At 37.4% G+C, this 18,299-nt stretch overlaps 2 protein-coding genes across 4 annotated transcripts in view; one reads left to right on the forward strand and one right to left on the reverse strand.

The window, feature by feature from the left end:
- Positions 1–17,209, reverse strand: part of LOC149793007 (uncharacterized) — a 79,747-nt gene extending 62,538 nt beyond the window's left edge. Inside the window, exon 1 of the mRNA XM_089966883.1 lies at positions 16,362–17,209. The gene's annotated coding sequence lies outside the window, so the exon portion shown is untranslated. The remainder of the gene's footprint in view (positions 1–16,361) is intronic.
- LOC149793008 (uncharacterized) overlaps positions 6,512–18,299 on the forward strand; it is a 51,076-nt gene continuing 39,288 nt past the window's right edge. Inside the window, exons 1-2 of one of the 3 annotated variants that reach the window (XM_089966880.1) lie at positions 6,512–6,683; positions 8,272–8,314. The gene's annotated coding sequence lies outside the window, so the exon portion shown is untranslated. Of the gene's footprint in view, positions 6,684–8,271; positions 8,315–16,068; positions 16,172–18,299 lie in introns of those variants that run through there. The other 2 variants (XM_089966881.1, XM_089966882.1) reach the window with 2 other exon arrangements.

Here is an 18,299-nt window from a genome sequence, read left to right on the forward strand (position 1 = left end):
TCGGAACGACAATACTTTAGCATTTCTTCCTGAAAGTCGAAAGGGTCGGAGGCGTGAGCCTGGTACCAAGCGTAGAAAGCTTCTCGTTGTTCGGTACCCATGTTGTCGGGGTCGTAATAGTGAGCCTCAGGTAAATGGGGTAGAACGGCGTGTTGATTGGCTTCGGTAATGAAAAAGTGAGGAAAATACCCCTTAGCCATTTCTGTCATTCCAAACGTTTTAGGCGTTCGGGTCAAAGGCATGGCCAAGTAGCTCATCGAATCTTTAAACTGTACTTGTCCCACTTGCATGAAAATGATTTTGGCTCCGTTGAAAGTGACTTTAGGACGCTCGGTGCCTTGTTCCGTATAGTATCTCAAAAGAAACTGTCCATCGTATCCGGAGAAATTGTGAGCCATCACCGTGGCATGACGATGACAATCTCCGTAACGTTCGATGTCCTCTTGGCTCCACGTCTTGTCGATGGGGTCTAAGACCCATTTGGCAAAATCGGCTAGCGTGTTCGGTCCTCGAAAGATTTTTTCACGCCCTCCAGGAATCTTACTGCAGTGAGGGCAATGACTGAAGATAGGTTCTTGAATGCACTTTTCGCTCGCTCGATGAGCCACGCAGAAATTAGGAATGTGAATGACAGTCTCTTGCATGCATTCGAAATCGAAAAAGATGAAATTGCCTTTCTTCTTGTGACCATCGTCTTTCTCTGGTGGAGGTTGGTATGTTTGCACGTAGCATTCGTGTTCCAAGTCCACGATGTGGTGACAAATGTGACATTTTTCTTTCCTGAACATACGTGTGCCTTGGCACTGTTGGTACGTATGCCTTGTCCACACGTAGGGCACAATCTCAGGAGTTGACAAGCACATTTCTGCTGTGAACCTTGCGTCTTCAGATGTTGTTGGTAACAGGCAAGGCTGACAAACGTGCGCAGACAAGCAGGACAATGCACTGGTTCTTGCCCTTCGCTCAGACAGGGTGGAGAGGGCAAACATCCTGAGCATTTCGATCCACAATGCTTGTGTTGCTCTCGATTGTTATAACCATAGTCGCATTTCTCACAGTAATAACCGTATCCCAGGAATGCGGTGATGCTGGTAATGGTATCGAAATGGTCATCGTGATGATAGACGTGAATTTATGTTCCATCCTTAAAGTCTTTCCTTCGAAACAACAGAGGCCCACGCATATCTTGAGGATGCACTTTCAAGGTGTATCGTGGAGCTAGGGCATCTTGCAATTTTTGCATCTCAGGAATGCCACAGGGTGTGTCTTTGGGCAAGCCAGCTTGTTGTAACAGGAGTTCTGCTTCGTTTCGTTGTTTGGCTCGGTCCGATTGTTGAATAGTTTTCCAGGCTCTTTTCCATTCTACCGTGTCGTTCTTGTTGGCATAGGTTCGTCCCACCACGATGGCCCTGGCTAAACACATCTGGTCTTCAGGGTTGTGAATTCGGACGAGACTTGTTTTGGTGCTGCGAAGCTCGTCCACCAATAACATCTTTTTGCGTCCAGTCCCTTGAGGAGGAGAGACGTGGGTCATGTCCAGTGTGGTTTTTCCACTGGTGATGTCAAACTGGTCGTTGGATTGTTGTACGTGTTGAATCTTGTCCATGACTTTGGAATCAGTCAATTCTGCAGGGCTGCTAAACTCGATCCAAACAGGGGATTTCAAACCGTCGTGTTGTATGGAAAGTCTCAAGCGATCGTCTTCTTTGGGTTGACATTGTCGCTTGAGTGTGGTGAGTAAAGAATCCCACACCCCGGTGATGAACCCTTCTGCTTTTTCTAACGGTACTTCGGCCTTGAAATCTTTAAACTTCACCGTGTATTTGTAAGCCGTGGTTCTAAATTTTCTAGAGGAGCGCTTTTCTGTCTCTCGAATGTCATAGTACTTTTCAGGGCTAACTAAGGGTGGTGAACTTTGTTTAGAGGGTTTGGATTCTGGTTCACTCATGTGCTCTTCAAAATCACTGGCATGAATTTGTACCAACACTTCAGCTCTGGTGCGAGGCGATAGATCACGTTTCTGCCTCTTACTTTCTTTTTCTTTCTTCTCAAATGAATTGGATCGTTTCATCTTGAGTGAAAAACGTCAAATGACTAAAATTTAAACAGCATGGACTAATTTATAGTCATGGCAGACCAGCGTATATAAAAGGGTGTGTGTCTTGTCCTTTCACTATTCATTTCACTCTCTAACCAAGCACAACGATGGAAGAGACTACCCAGATGGAACGTTTCATCAGAGCGTTGCGAGGGGTCATTAGAAAATTTTCTTCAGACCAGCCTTCGGACTACTCTCCTTCTTTTCGAGATAAAAGTGAAGATACTTGCTATATCTGTCAGAAGAAAGGGCACTGGACTTCAGAGTGTCCAGACCATCAAAAAGGAAAAACAGGGGTTAAAAGAGACAAAAGTCAAGATACCTGTTATTATTGTCAAGAAAAAGGACATTGGTCTCCAGATTGCCCAAAAAAGAAACAAGAGGAGTAAGAAGAAGAGAGGGATTCTTCATAGGAAGAAGAAGAGGAGGAAGATAGCAGACAGGTGAAGAAAAAGAAACAGGAGAAGAAAAGAAGAAGGGAAGAAAGTGAGGAGGAAGAGGAGGAAAAGACTGTGACGGTGAAGAAATTTAAAAAAAGAGAGACTAAACAGTGAGACAGAAGAAGTGAATGTACTTTTTAAAGTGCTCTGTTGTGAATTATGAATTGGATTATAACTATTTATAAAAGAATAAATTAGGTATAAAAAGGTAAGTGTCTTTGAGTTTTGATTTTAAATAAGAAGCTACACTCACGCACTCATATACACGTACTATAGGGGTAAAATGTTTTTTTTTTTTTTTGTTTTTTTTTTTTGAGTTATTGGCAATTGAAAGTCTATCTCTTTTCGAGAGAAGTGGGTGGCCCTGAAAAGGGCCTTTGGTTTTTGGTGTAGGGGTGAGTTTAAGCAATCAACTTTAACTGCCTTAAGCCTTTGCCACGGCCAAGGCCTACATCTGATGATGATGATTTGGTTGAAATCACTAAGGGTGGTACGCTAGGCTTAGTCACAGGGTTGGCGTGTTTAGCTCGGGAAGGTCGTATTCTCTTCGGTCGTGATAAAGAAGTCTGATACATTTGTTTTGGACTTCTTAACTCCGCTAAAATGTCTAACAGTACCGTGACCGTTTGATTTTCACCCTCTTGTTTCTTTGCTGCTTCTTCTTGTTTTTTTCTTACCTCTTCTTGCTGTTGTTGCTGTAAAAGAAAAGCTTGTTCCGCTTCCTTTTGTCGTTATATAAATTTCTCCAATTCTTCTTTCTGTCTCTGTCTAAAATTCTCCACGTGCGGTAATGAAGAAGGTGACGAAGGTTCCGGAACAAATTCTTGCGAGGTAAGAAAATCCACAAAATCCCAGTTTACCTCTTCTGAAAGTAAGTCCGGGTTCCCTTGGGTGGTCTCCACTGCTGGTGTACCCCAATTGATTGTTTTCTGAGTTTCCGTCATGTTGAATAACTGTCGCATAGATTGACTGCACACAGGCGCTAGCAAAGACCACGTGACGTAACAGACTGTTCTCTTCGGATTGGATGCGAGCTGACTGAATTTTGTAACGCGTGTTTGGATTGGTCAGTGAACTCAGTCCCGTTGAATCCTTCCTCTACCTATAAATAAGCGCAGTTCATGCATTCATTCACCTGTTCTCGGCGCCTCAAGATGTGGACCGATGTGCACTCTTCAACGCTTGTGTCAACAATGATGTTCAGGACGGACATACCTATGTATGTCCGATCCAACTGGACAGTTGTCCATAGGACCGCCAGCAACCTATGGATACGTAGGATTTACGTGGAGAGGCAAGGATGCCTCAAAAGAGTCCTGATTTACGGTCCTACAGTGAGACGAAACCTAAGGACAAGAAGAAGTCACAGATGCCCTTTATGTTAAGGGCATATATAAACCCAAAGGCCCTTTTCAGGGCCACCCACATTTCTCGAAAAGAGATAAACTTTCAATTGCCTACCCCTTTTTTTATTTTTATTTATTTTATTTTTGTTATTTAAAAAAAAAATCCCATGTTCAATTTCCCTTGACGCTAGACAGTCCCACGAATTATTCCCATGTTCAATTCCCCTTGACGCTAGACAGTCCCACGATTTATTCCCATGTTAAATTCCCCTTGACGCTAGAGTGTCCCAGGGTTTTCCGTAATGTTAAATTTCCCATTGACGCTATAGTGTCCCAGGGGTTTTTGTAATGCTAAGTCCCATTGACGCTAGGGTATCCCCATTCACTACTATCATTGGTTAGTGGATAGTTTATAACATCGGTACTGGATAGTAGACAACTGGGCGAAGGATAGTAGATAACTGGGCATTAATATATGAGGATTATACTGATCGTAGTTTTGTTTTTAAAAAGGAGGGTAGGAAAGGGTGGGACTAATATAAAATAGGGTGGACATGTTAGCTTTATAAGAGGAGCTATAGGTGGAAATGTTAGTTAAAGACGTTAGCTTTCTTATCTAGCAAACTACCGCCTTTCATTTAGAGGCCATACAAACTCACATTTTTCTCCAAATATATCTAACATGAAGTACTAGTACAGACACTCACCATACACGATAAACCTATGATGTAATATGGTAATTCTGTTTGAGAGCAGACCGTCGCATGAAAATACACTTTTACAAATCATATCCTGTTAATTTCCCTCAGATACCCATAATCAATTGACCCTACTTAACATTGGGCCCCGTAGATACCTCAAGTGTAACCCTCTACTAATGATTCTCTAAAATACGGCATTTTATTCAGACTATTAGCTCGCTTTGATGCTAAATTAGTGTTAATTTAATGTTCTTTTGCAAGGATAATCATTTCTTTAATGGGTGTATTGTTTTAATATTGTTGGTCTGCTGTTAACGCAGTTTTGTTTCATTTTGATTATGTTGAAGCCAGCTTTTTATTTCAGATATAAGCAGTGTGATTCTGTCATCTACTTAGGTACTCTTTCCGCTTGACTGGCCAGGGACGTCATTCCCACCCCCACCCCCCTTTGCATATGCTGTAAAATGTAAAATTACTGTTGCCTATATACGAAAATTAACGTGCCCGTCAAGTTTTGCCCCCCCCCCCCCCCCCAAGTTGAAATGACGTTCCTGATTGCTACCCATAATTCACTCTTCTGATCGCTATCCCATCAAATGTATGACATCACTGCGATCTGTATTTCACACTTCAGCGTCGTCGGTAAAATTTTGCGTTTAGATCAGTATTTGTACATATAGATTTGACTCCAAAGTTAAATAAAACATGGTGAACGGAGGAGTCATGTCCCTGAAACACATTTCTAGCATATTTTTTTCCTTTGTTTTCATATCTCATTTTTTATTTGACTTAATGATTATGCCTCATGGCAAATCATGGAGTTCCTAAGGACAGAAATTTTAATGTCGTAAAGACCGTTTTTGATTTGAAACTTCTTGTTCTGTAAACTAGTAACTTTTAGTGGGTAGTAGTAAAAAATCAATTTTTGATAAACATAGAACGAGTAGAAATATAAAGGACAGGAGTAAAACTGTAGGAATGTTAAACTATTTGACAAGTTCATGGAATATATACATTTGCGTAGTTATGCAATCTTGTTATTTTTTTAAAAATCGATATCTTAATGTGAATGTAACGTGTGTATTGTCGGTGTTCAAGAAATGATGGACATCCGCATTTGGTGAATAAGAAAATTGATTTATCGTCTTTTTATGAATAAATAGGATAATATGATTTATATATAATGTTCGTTTGTAAAATAAATCATTACTTTCTTTCCACAAATTTACTTTAGTATTAAGAGAAAAGTACAGTTTAGATATAATTATGACGTATAAACTCAACTATGTCATAAAGAGCACACTGCGCATGCTGAGAAAAGAATACTTAATCAAAAATGTCTTTTAAAACTAAAAACTCTTTAATATGAAGTTTCGTTACTTTCAATGCATCTTGGATATATTTAGGTTATAATTATGTAAATTAATGTCTCGACCCAGTGCCAATACCGACAAACAAAATACCTTTACAATTACACAGCAGTTCAAGCTGTATTACAAAACTATATCAATGTACAGCTTGTAATCTTTGCAAAGTATGAGTATCTCTCTCTCTCTCTCTCTCTCTCAGAAAAAGATATACAGTGTAATCTAAAATGTTATCTCTCACCTAATTAATTTAAGGAAAGCAAAGAAATTAAGAACATCTCCCCTTGTAGTATACTACTAATACCACTAATACTACTACTACTACTACTACTACTATAATTCCGCTCTCATACTGATCAATACAGCTAACATTTATTCCAATCATTATCAACGAATTTATCAAGCTCCAAAATCAAACAAATCCATAATAACTCCATTCAGTTGTCAATTGAATTACTTATTTAGAATATAAAAAAGTAGACTTGAGATTAATTCAGTGCTTTACGATAAGACAACCCTACGTGGGACCTCCTGTATTTGGGTTTTCCCCACTGTAAAGCGGAAGGAGACATCACATTGTCCTATAAGTGTTTCAAATTATAGTGTTCCACTCTTTTGAAACAATTCAGTATACCGGATATTACAGTTTTAAAAGCTAAACAAAATCGTATCAGCGTGGGTATTGACTGAAGCAAAATCAAAGAAAAGGTTGTCTTGAGGGTCTACGAAAGGTAAGTAGCACGTGGTTATAGCAGCCATGTCGCTCATTTCTGTCTCGACCAGTCAAAATGTATCCTCATCTCGCTCCAACTGCTGTGAACATGCCTAACTGAAACTTAGACTGGATTTTTTTTTTTGTTCGCTAATAGTACATGTTTTGTTGCTGTGACCTCCTTATTGACATTGTATATTAATTTCACCCTGAACAAAGGCCTAGTGTTTTTTTTTTGTCGCTCCAGTTTTCAGACAACATGAGATTGAAATTTTGCAAGGGGGACAGTAAGGTGTTTTCTGTTGAAAAAAATATATTTTATGATACACCCAAATTACTTTTCACTGTTGAATTGTGAAGATGCGGTGAATGTAGAATATAAATACACTAAATCTCTGATGCGGGACTTTGAAAAGATGCTACTTACCATAAATATTAGGACTAATATTAAATGTGCAACCATTCGAGTAACTCCGGCAAAACGAGGTTTTGGAAGATCTAGAGATTTTTTATCGGCTTTGTTTTGAATATTCTGGTATATACATTTCTTTACTGTCTGACATCTTATTTCCCATGCTGGCAAGAATTTCATCCAGTCCGCCATTCATGTCAAATTTTACTTTCTCAGTTGCAATGGCTTTTGTCGCCGGCATTTGTCACGGCATTACATCCAAACACCAGTATGCCAGACATCCGCTTTTGTTTTCTGATCGATTCCTCACACCGACAAGGTATCTTTCACGCCTGTTTTTAACTTGATTTTAACAAACTTTGCCAGTACAGTTGTCCATTCAATTTCTTTACACTCATTTACTCATTGAGCATGTATTTCACTAATGTCGCTGTTTTTAGTCTGTTGTTTATCTTCTAGCCATCTTTTGAATACCTGTGCTTTTATTTTTCGCATTTCCTGGCCCATAGCTCCAAAAACCTTAATATTTCTTGTTCAGATTTGTACTATAACATCTCGATTAAGTCCTGAACAAATCATTTCCTTTTTCAAATTATATTCAATCCTACAGGAACCTTATATCGTAGCCACACGGTTCAAAGATGGAAACAATTTTGCAGCTATCAGACAAAAAAAAATTCATCAACTTTTAGGATTCCCTTTCTACGTGTAAACCATACAAAATCTTAATCGGCAAACTTATTATTATCGCATTTATTACAGAAACACAATGCGTTCATACAGTCTTGGGAAAAGTATAGTTTACGGTCGGCTGTCAAGTCACGTGAATACATAAGGTAATGAAAGGGCAGATTAACTTATGAAAAACCTCCGGACATTTTTCAGACCAATCAAACTTGGTTCCTTGCTCAATAAATTGGTTAGCGGTTCAGTAGTTAAGGAAAGTTTGAAGCAAACTTTCCGATAATATCGAGCCATACCCAAACATCGAATCAGCTGCTTTTAACTGATATTCCAAGGGAATTCTGGGATAGCTTTGACCTTAACGTCAGTAGGTTTAACATGACTGTGTCCCCGTTGATAAAAAAAAACAACAAAATTCACTTTCATTTGAATTAATTGTCAAATTTGTATCATTATATCTGTCAAAAATTTCCGAATGGTTTGCAAGTGATCTTTCCATTTGTCGTTGTAGATGATGACAACATCGATATAAGTGCCATACTTATCTAGACCAGGTAATGTAATCATGTTCATTAAACGTTCGAAAGTACAAGATGAATCTTTCATTCCAAATGGTATCACTTTATATTGATAAAGTCCATCTGGAGTTACGATTGCCAAAATTTCCTTTGGCCTTTCTGGAGCGGAATTACTGTCTCTAGGCTTAGGAACGTCAGTTTGATAGCTCGCTGACCGCTCGTCACCAGCGGGTACCTCAGGCGGTCTCTGTTGTCTGATAACGACCCCATCTTTAACAAAATAACACATATACTGGTGTGGCTTAAGCTTCGCTAATGTTCCTCTGAAACGCACAAGAGATTTGAAGATCCTGTTCCTGTTCGACGATAAGTGATTGCCGTGTGTTATCCCGATTAGAATAAAGAGAATCACTGTGATTAATACCACTTGATTGATCCTTACCATAAGAAGAAGCGACCTAATTAAAAGCTTCACAAATAGTAATAGTTTTCTGATCAACATCATGCTCAAGTAGCTTTCCTTGCCATAGCTCTACTGCTCAAGCTGGGCATAAATCAGGGATTTCATTTTCAACATGATCGACTATTTGATCCAAGCAAGGCTTATCAGTTACAAGTTGATTAACCACAACCTTGTCTCCAGCTAGGTTTCTGCCATGTAATAAATTAATATCCTCGATGAGTAAAGACTCACCGTTCGAATGCCACGGGTCTTGAGACAAAGTCTGATGACAAATTTGCACAACGGATAAAACGTTAACAAATCCGCACTCTAGTCCTGAATCAGAACATTTTACTGGAAGGAAACTTGTCAGAAAAAGTAAAAGAACCCGATAATAAAAGATTATGAAAAGCTGATGTGTTCCTTACAATTTTAATATGGATAGGCTTGACTGAATGACCATAAAGTGGTATAGACATAAATTGTTAATAATTCTCAATTATAAAATCAGGCTGGGTTTTGTTTAACCTAATACATGTATTGTTTTTTGTTAGATGACCCTGGCTTCTTAGAAATAGACCATTGAAAAGGTTCTCTTGGTTTTTTTCAATCTGTAGCAATCAGAAATTTCGTGCCCTTTCTTCTTGTAATTAGTGCATACTGTAATTAGTGCATGTGTGAAATTAAAAGATCTTTGAGTTAGAAAATTCCTCAAGAAAGTGAATTTAAATTAAAAAAGAAATTGAATTTTTTATGAAAATATTTTAGAGAAATTCCTATCCCGGACACGAACCCGAACTTTCTGTTATAGCTCTATGGTCTTAAACTAAGTAACAGAAAAGAGCGAAAGCTAACAAGTTTCATAAAATTCAACAAGTAATTTATTTTTCTAGAGTACAAAGTGAACATTTATAAAAAAACTCAGAGTAATGTGAATTAACTCCCACATAGTCCTAAACGTTGAATGACAAGTCCAAATGTATAAAGTTCCAATTAGTTACAATGGTGTTCCAAATAAGTTCCAATGTTGAATGTGTTGATGTACATGTAGTCTCGAATGTGCTAATGTGCCAATGGCATGGAATGCACTGATATCTTTGAAGTCGTTTCATGTGAAACAATAATATAATCCAAAATGTCCTTGGCTGAATTCACTATATTTCAAAATGAATGGTTTAGTCCAAGTAGTAATATTGAGCACTTTGTAATTCCAGTGAATAATTTAAATAATTAAATCCATCAAAAACCTGAAAACTGAACGCAACAATAAGACTAGTTATACTTGGGATATTACGATAGGAATGCGTAAGTTTTCAAGTAAACAACATTGATATAAAGAGCTACGAGTAAATATTAGGGTCAGGAAGTAGGTCAGCTTTCTAAAAACATTCAAAGCTGTTAACAAGTTTAGGAATTTTCAAGTGAAATGCCAATATCCAACACTCTGATTCACATAAACATATTTTTCTCCATTAAAAATAATCCTAGTATTTAATCTAAACTCGTAGAGAAATATTAGCTATGTATTATGTTGTTTACAAAATAAATGTTACTAGTCAGATACACCATGAACTTGATTTTAGACAAAGGTCAATTTCAAAATACAAGTATACGTAACATATAATCATGGAGAAAAAAGGCAACACACAATAACAATTAAATACACATGACAATAATAATAAAAGGTCATTTCACATAGAATCATACATCTATTTAAGATAGAGTTTGAAACAGCGAGGGTAGAATAATTTTAAAAAATTAATAGCATGTGGGTTTTTTTTGTACAGTAATAACTGAAGGATGTTATTTCCAAAGGTCAGCTGATAAAGAGGCCGGTTATATTTACCTGACACTTTGTAGCTCTCCTAGTCAAAGTTTTCGTGAGCGTGAGATTTGTGATCGGGGTACGAGTCGGCAACCATGATGCATTATTATCGTTTATACTTTTGTTGTTGTTGGTTTTAACGGTACTTTTTAACACATTATTGGCTATATCATGCCGAGGAAATGGGAGTAAAGTTCTTTTCCCACTGAAGCAGCAGACCCAATAAAGTATGGGCGGATATCAAACCCGCAACCCTTGGATTACGATTCCGACGCTTTACCAAGTGAGCCACATCGGTTTCTACATGTAGTAGCGGTTAAATCATAAGCGAAATGACAACTTAATTATATATGAATAATTCCTTCTGTTTAAAAGTTGGCGATAGTTTGGAGTGTATTTTTCGGCATCTATTCCACAACCCATTGTAAGGGTGTGGTTCTGGGTGTGATGGGGGAGACTAATTTTGCACATACCTGAAACTATTGTTACATTATTTTCTGGGTTTAGCACATGTCCGTATATTTTTCTAACCTGAATTTGAGATGGAATTGATCATAAGTAATACACGTATATTACAAATGTGGTTTACTACGACACATATTTCACGCTTGACTGACTTTATTTAAATTTGGGTTTTTGAAATCGTTCTCACGTACTGTTCACTTTAGAATTAACTATGTCGTATATATCTCCTTAGCAACATACCCTTAAAGGAAACAGGGTTTTACCCTTCTAACAAAAGAAGGGCACTTAGTGATATATAACGCCTTTTGCTATTTTTGGTTTTTATTATTTATTTGTGTGTGTTGGGGTTGCTCATTATCACAATGTTTTTCTCCATACTATGCACAAACAAATCTTTTCCAGAATAATAAAATTTCGTGGGTGGAAGTAGGACACTATAATTACAAATTAGGTCATTGTGACCCATATTTTCACTTTCTTGACTTTGGCTCTTTTTGTTTTGATTGTTTGTCAAAGATAAAGATTACTTTTGTCTGAATTTATGTTTTGCATGATTATTATTGGTAACGATGACCGGTAGAGACTACGAGTAATCGAATAGGCGTGATATATAATCGATGATTACATTCTGGTTTAATACAGTACCTACATGAATGCCTGTTAAAATTCTTTAAATTTATTTCAGAACAAAACCAGAGATGCATTCAAAATATTATATAGAAAACTCCGTAACTATGCTCAGAAAAGATACAGCCTATGTCATAAATTACGTAAATTTATAACTCCCATGTGGATCAATACGCAAAGGATCAAAAGTGCAAGAGCATTTCCTATCTCTTGAATCCTTGTGCCTATATTTACCAATGTCGAAATTAGCGATAACAACTTTCAAAAAGTTTTCTTTTTATTTCGTAAGATTTCAGTACATAGTTAATGAAAATATACAGAAATATACAGGCCTATACCCAACAAGAAGATTTTTCGGGGGGGGGGGGGTAATCGCCATTTTATATGGATCTGAGACGAAAGAACGAAATGATGAACGCGCTCAGTACAATGTCACCAGTTTGTACTGATAACAGCCGATAACAAACGTCATAAACAGTAAAACCAGTTTGTATTGATGATAGTTGTAAACAGCAAAAGAAGGGTGAGTGCATGTGATTGCTATTAATAAAAAAAATGGAAAGATAAGAATGAAACATGAGAGAGATTGTACTACAACAGATCTCGATAAATATAGGCTTCCTCATTTCGATTTATCCAGTTAAGTCTTAGCTATTCTAAGTGTTTATTTACCTAGAACACCTTCCCAATGCACGTTCCGCTATTTTTGAAGAATTAAAGCAGTTTGCCAAGGAGGAGCCAGTTCAATGTTTACAATTATTTATTTGAATTGTAATTGGAACTGAACAGAATGCATATTTGTATCTAGTTTCCTTAGGGGTTATTGTCAAACATATACGACATGAAATGCGACTTTATATCCAGGAACCGTAGTGCGATTATTCTCTACCGGTTTAATATTAGACTCGCGTTGAACTTGAACGATATTTGATAAAACTGTCACAAGTTTGTCTACTTGTTCAAATGATACTTAGAGGAGAACAGTGTCGATTCTTGATTGTCATCTCTCTCTCTCTCTCTCTCTCTCTGCAGAATAGTTACATTGTAATCAGTCGTCCTTTTTCCTCTAAATTTTCAATTTTGTAAAACCTTTAATGCGGAATTAAGTCTCGTCATTCATCGTCATTCAAAAAAGATTTTTTTCCTACATTTTAGACAGGAGTTGCAATTTTCAATACAAGGCCACATAGTTGATGTAAACAAACATTATCTTGCAATTTATTTTACCACAATTCTCCGTGAATGATCCACAGTGGTCGGGAACCAAATTAAATTAAATTTGTTAGGTTCAACCAGGTGTGAATCAAAAAAATTAAAAAGGGCCTGTTTTTCTTTTTAAATAAAAGATCAAGGACGATCACATCCCAGCTCACTTAGGATTCATTAACCAGTTTTTGTTTATGTCATCTACCTACTTATAGGTTTTGAAACCTATAATACTAAGAGCCATTCTTGTACCGCAAATAAAGTCATGATAATAAATTATCTCGGCTGATGCTATCAAATTTATCCACAAAAAAAAAAAAAGCCAACAGAAATATTTTTTATACAAAATTAAATTACCCACACATTAAAGATTGCTAGGTCTGTCTATCTATCTATCTATGTATCTATCTACCTATCTATCTATCTATCTATCTATCTATCTATCTATCTATCTATCTATCTATCTTCGTCAACTGCAAGTTCCATTGTTTCGTGAATCTTTGCTGATGCAACTCATTTTCTAAACAGCTCATTTATTTTGGACAATGCTCCATACATTTCAGATGTGATGACTGTGGAATCGCCACGAAATATTAATGAGAGAGGTGATCATAACCAGATTTTTATCAAAGGAATATATTGAATAAGGGCTGTGCTCTGCCTGCCCTCTAATTTCTTTGTCTGTTGTTATTGAAAGTTTGCTTTACATATTATATACAAAGTTTGAACAGGTAATAAGCGAAAGCACGAGGTCTATGATTGATAGGTTTGAAGATTTGACACCGCGCGTAGATAGAAATCAACTGATAAGAGAAAGCTTGTCTATAGATTTACTCGAAATGGTGAGAAATAAAATGGTGTGCTTAATGGTGAAAAACGCGGATGTTCATTGCACGTTATCGAATCTGTGCAGCGGCAAAGATACTCGCGACAGTCAATTCATTCACACTTGTTGCAAGTCGGTAGTTTATTGAGGTACTGGTTGCATACTGGGTAGGATAAAGAAATTAGTCTACAGCAAACTGAAAAATCAACGCCTGTGGTGTACGCAGATTTATATGATAAACCCTTTAACTCAGCAAACACATGTCATATCTGTGAGAGCAAAGCTTGTGACTGAGATCACTTAAGAGCCAAATACAGACGTCTTGCTCATAGTCTGTAATCTTGATTTCAGAAAACCAAAAATACATCCCACTGTTCATTAATAAGTTGTCAGGTTATGATATTATGATATTCATTTCTTAATGAAGACACTTGTAAACAATGACCGATTGGTGACGTAAAAATCATAGTGAATAGCAATAAGACATTCGTTACATTCAGCAAGGATTTCATGATGGAGAGGTAAATGAAGGAAGGAAGGAAATAAGAGTTAAGAGAACGAGTTGTAGATAGTGCTAGGTTCATGGGAGGATCCCTACAGCAGTTTGCTTAACTTGAACTGATACCAAGGTCGTTAAGGTACTGATTATGATTAATCATGAAACATTTACCTATATGAATAAATGATATATTTGACAGATTCAGTGAAATATATGTACCACACAATCAAACGTTTTATGAACATACGAATGATTTAAACATAACAAGTACCAGTATTTTGCACGATATGATACCACGCTTGAAATTTAACACAAACGGACAGTGACCGTCACGACCTCTACGTGAAAAAAAAACACAACTTTTTGGGGGTTCAGGAATGTATGGATGTCACACACTGCAAACATGACCCAGTACGCTATTAAAGTGCACCTAATTCAATTAATGTTGCGAGTTTAAAAAGTTTTAAAATATCTGGTATAGATATTATACTTTGGATAGATCATTACATGCTTCTGGTGCCCATTAGTACTGTTAGGGTAGTATTAGCACGATACAATACATATACGCTAAGTTAAATAAAAAGTCAAATACTGAACATTATGTTGATTATTGTAGAAATATAAAACGTGATATTGAATTTAGTTCGCGGTCAACGTTATATATCACGTATAAAGATGACGCATGCGTCTAAGCAGTGAGCCAATACATGGCAGTTAAACACTTAAGATGAACGATTGATTAACCAATTGTGTGAATAGAGAAAAACTTTTGCAACATCACCGATGTTAATGACACAGGGTGGGTGGAACCACCAACACATCTACACGACCATCTGCAAAAAGTGGCTCTTTGTTCCAGAGGAGTTTGTACCGGAGGAAAATAAGTTACCCCCCCCCCCTTGCGAAAAAAAAAAAAAATACATTAGACGAATTATTTGCAAGGGTACTAGACTAAATGAAACCTGCATGCAATTCGCTCTGAAGCTGATGAGCTTCAGAGAGTTCTTTTACTTGAACAATATTCTTGGCTGAAATCATGCACATAGCTTAATACCAGTTTGAGACCGAAATCATACATATAGCGTAATACCAGTATGAGACTGCTAATCTGAACAGTTGCAGTAGAATAGATAAAATAATATATATACATATATATATATATATATATATATATATATATATATATATATATATATATATATATATTGAATATAAAGTAATGGGAGATAATCTGAAAACCACCAAAATCTCTTTTAATGCTCGTTAGACAATTAAGAGTTATCTATTTTGATGGCAGATATATTTAATTGTAGCACTGAGCTAAATCATCAACTTTTAGGTAAATTACTGGTCCATTTTGGAATTGGCATACGTCTGTACACTACATTCCTAGTATAATACGGTAGGCCAACATTAAACTCTATGCCCAACCGTCTTACGCAAAAATTTGTTTATAACCTTTCAACTGCCGTACCTGGTATACATTATTTAGTTGCAATGGAATATGAATTGTTGATACCTTTTACTACATTACATGGTATAAGACTACTCTATCCATTTATGTACATACATTTCAATACTCAAGTTGTGACGTAATCAGTTGTTTCTGTTTTTCCTGCTGGGCCATAAACAATTTTGCAACAAAATTCAAGTCACTGACTCACTATACTTAAATCATATACATAAGTGTGCTGAATTATTCATTCAAAAGAAATTATATAATATCTTCTTAACATTATTCAAGTACATAATATGGCGAGTGCTAACATAATTAACTCTTATACAGCTGTACATTCATAAAAAAAACAAAACAAAGGAGTTAAGTGTCACAGTTGCCAAATGAGTGATCACGTCAAACCACTTGAATGTAAAAATTTTAAGGAGTCATACAAGAAGAAGAAGAATGTGCGTTTTTGTTTTTCTTCGGTCATTTCGGCCCGTTTCGGCAGGACTGAACCTTTTCATCCAATTAATAAATTGAATTATCTGTGCTTGCTCGATTGGTGAGTACTCCATTTAATAAGTATATGTTCATTTCAATCGAATCAACGTCACACTAATTTTATTTGATTAAGATTCAACATATTTCGATTGTGCTAATTCCAAAGGAGCATGCCAATAGATGTAGATATTTCTCAATATCTGCCATGACACAATATGCAATATACATTTTCATCTTTCTTTGAAACTTACTTTAATGGCGAAAACAATACTTCTTCGTTAAGTCTCCATTTCACATGGGCTGTCTGAGGAAACTGATGCGTATTAGATGGTACGACAAGGTCCCAAACACTGGGCAGGCATTCGAAACATATCTAAGGGAGGTCAGAATAAACCCCCAATAAACCTTCATCCTTGAAACACTTCAACACTGACCCTGAATCTTGAGGCGGTCTCGCATATGATTGTTCCATCTGGCGCATCTCATTGGAGCTGCAGGATTAGGAGAACTGCAGAGGCAGTGTGGCAGCGTAAACTTCGGATCTGCGGTACGCCCTCTGTTGATCAAGCAACTCCGTGTCGCATCTCCTGTGCAATGCACCACAAATAGTACACAAACTAACCTGATCAGCCACTCACGTGGTTACCATGGGCGCCAACACGAAGGGGAAAAAAGGCGGTGGGGTGGGTGGGCACCCAGAGCTGTAGAGAGCGATCACAGGCTCTGGGGTAAGAAATATCCAGGACATTCCAAGTTATTGTTCTTGTTCCCCCCCCCCCCCCAGTGTCGGCCCTGGGGGCTCCCCTCCGGATTACACTTCCAAACACGTTTTTGCTTACATTCTAAATAGCTGACCATTACACGTCCCACCCCTCGAAAATAATTAAGCAGGCGATCCTGGTATTCACAAACCAAACCACTTAGTGATGTCATGATCACATTCAAATGTGAAGGATTTTTACTACGTAGTGCACACCGATCCGGTGGCCTAGTGGTTAGAGCGTCCGCCTCGGAAGCGGGAGGTCGTGGGTTCGAACCTCGGCCGAGTCATACCAAAGACTTACAAAAATGGTACTAACAGCTGCCTCGCTAGGCGCTCAGCATTAAGAAGTTATAGTCTGACTCTACATCCCCGTTTGTTTGTAAACCCCCCCATTTCAAAAACGAGAACGTTTATTGCGATAAAAAGTGCACAGAACAAAGTCAACTGAATCATTGATTTATAATTTCTAACTGACTGTGACCAGAATGGCACTAATGATGGCATCCCCTGCACCATGCACCATTTCATGCTTAACGGACTTTCCATACTAACACGGCGCCATATTGCGTACACTATAGGCTAGTTTATATCCATCAGACAACATAATGACGTAGTTCATCCTGTTCGGTAACTGCTGAATAATTGCGTAAATTACATAACGTTGAGAATTTGGAATTATATCCCTCTGCATATTGTTGATATGATCTAAGAAAGACAACTGTTACTCTCTATTCTGTAGTGGTCTTGAAGGAGTTACCTTCGTGTGTGTTGATTAAACACGTGACTTGTGTTTTCGTCTACGAGCTATTCTTTTGAAGATATCACCACTTATGATGATACAAGCATGCTTTCAACATGGTGGCAGCGGTGAACGCATATCCTGATAACGTCTGCAACGTTGATTTTCGCTGGATAAACGCACAGAGTTGAAGAAACTCCGAAAATTTGACCAAGCCAGGTCGCGAAAATAGATCACATTTAATTGAACATTCGTCCCGATTTGATTCGTTCGACATGGCGGACTCGTTAAAGCCACCTGGGACTTTAGATATTACTGAAGGAAACATAAGTGAAAACTTCAAGAGATGGAAGCGACAGATAGAAATATATTTGACCGCTAGTGGTTCCCAAAACAAAGACAAGACAGTTCGAACCAGCATCATTTTACACTGTGCAGGACCGAAGGTAATTGACATTTATGACCAGTTTGTATGGGCAAATCAAGATGACAAAAACGATCCAGACAAAGTTCTGCAACAGATTGAAACCTACTGTAATCCACGGAGGAATGAAGTTCTTGAAACCCACAGGTTCTGGTGTGTGAAATATGATGACTTTACATCGTTCGAACATTTCCTTACCGAAGTTAGGAGAAGAGCAGAGTCGTGCAATTTCAAAGAAAAAGACAGAATGATAAGAGATAAAA

Source organism: Sinohyriopsis cumingii, chromosome 8, assembly GCF_028554795.1.
Source record: "Sinohyriopsis cumingii isolate HCF-2022 chromosome 8, ASM2855479v2, whole genome shotgun sequence".
Classification (NCBI taxonomy): Eukaryota; Metazoa; Mollusca; class Bivalvia; order Unionida; family Unionidae; genus Sinohyriopsis; species Sinohyriopsis cumingii.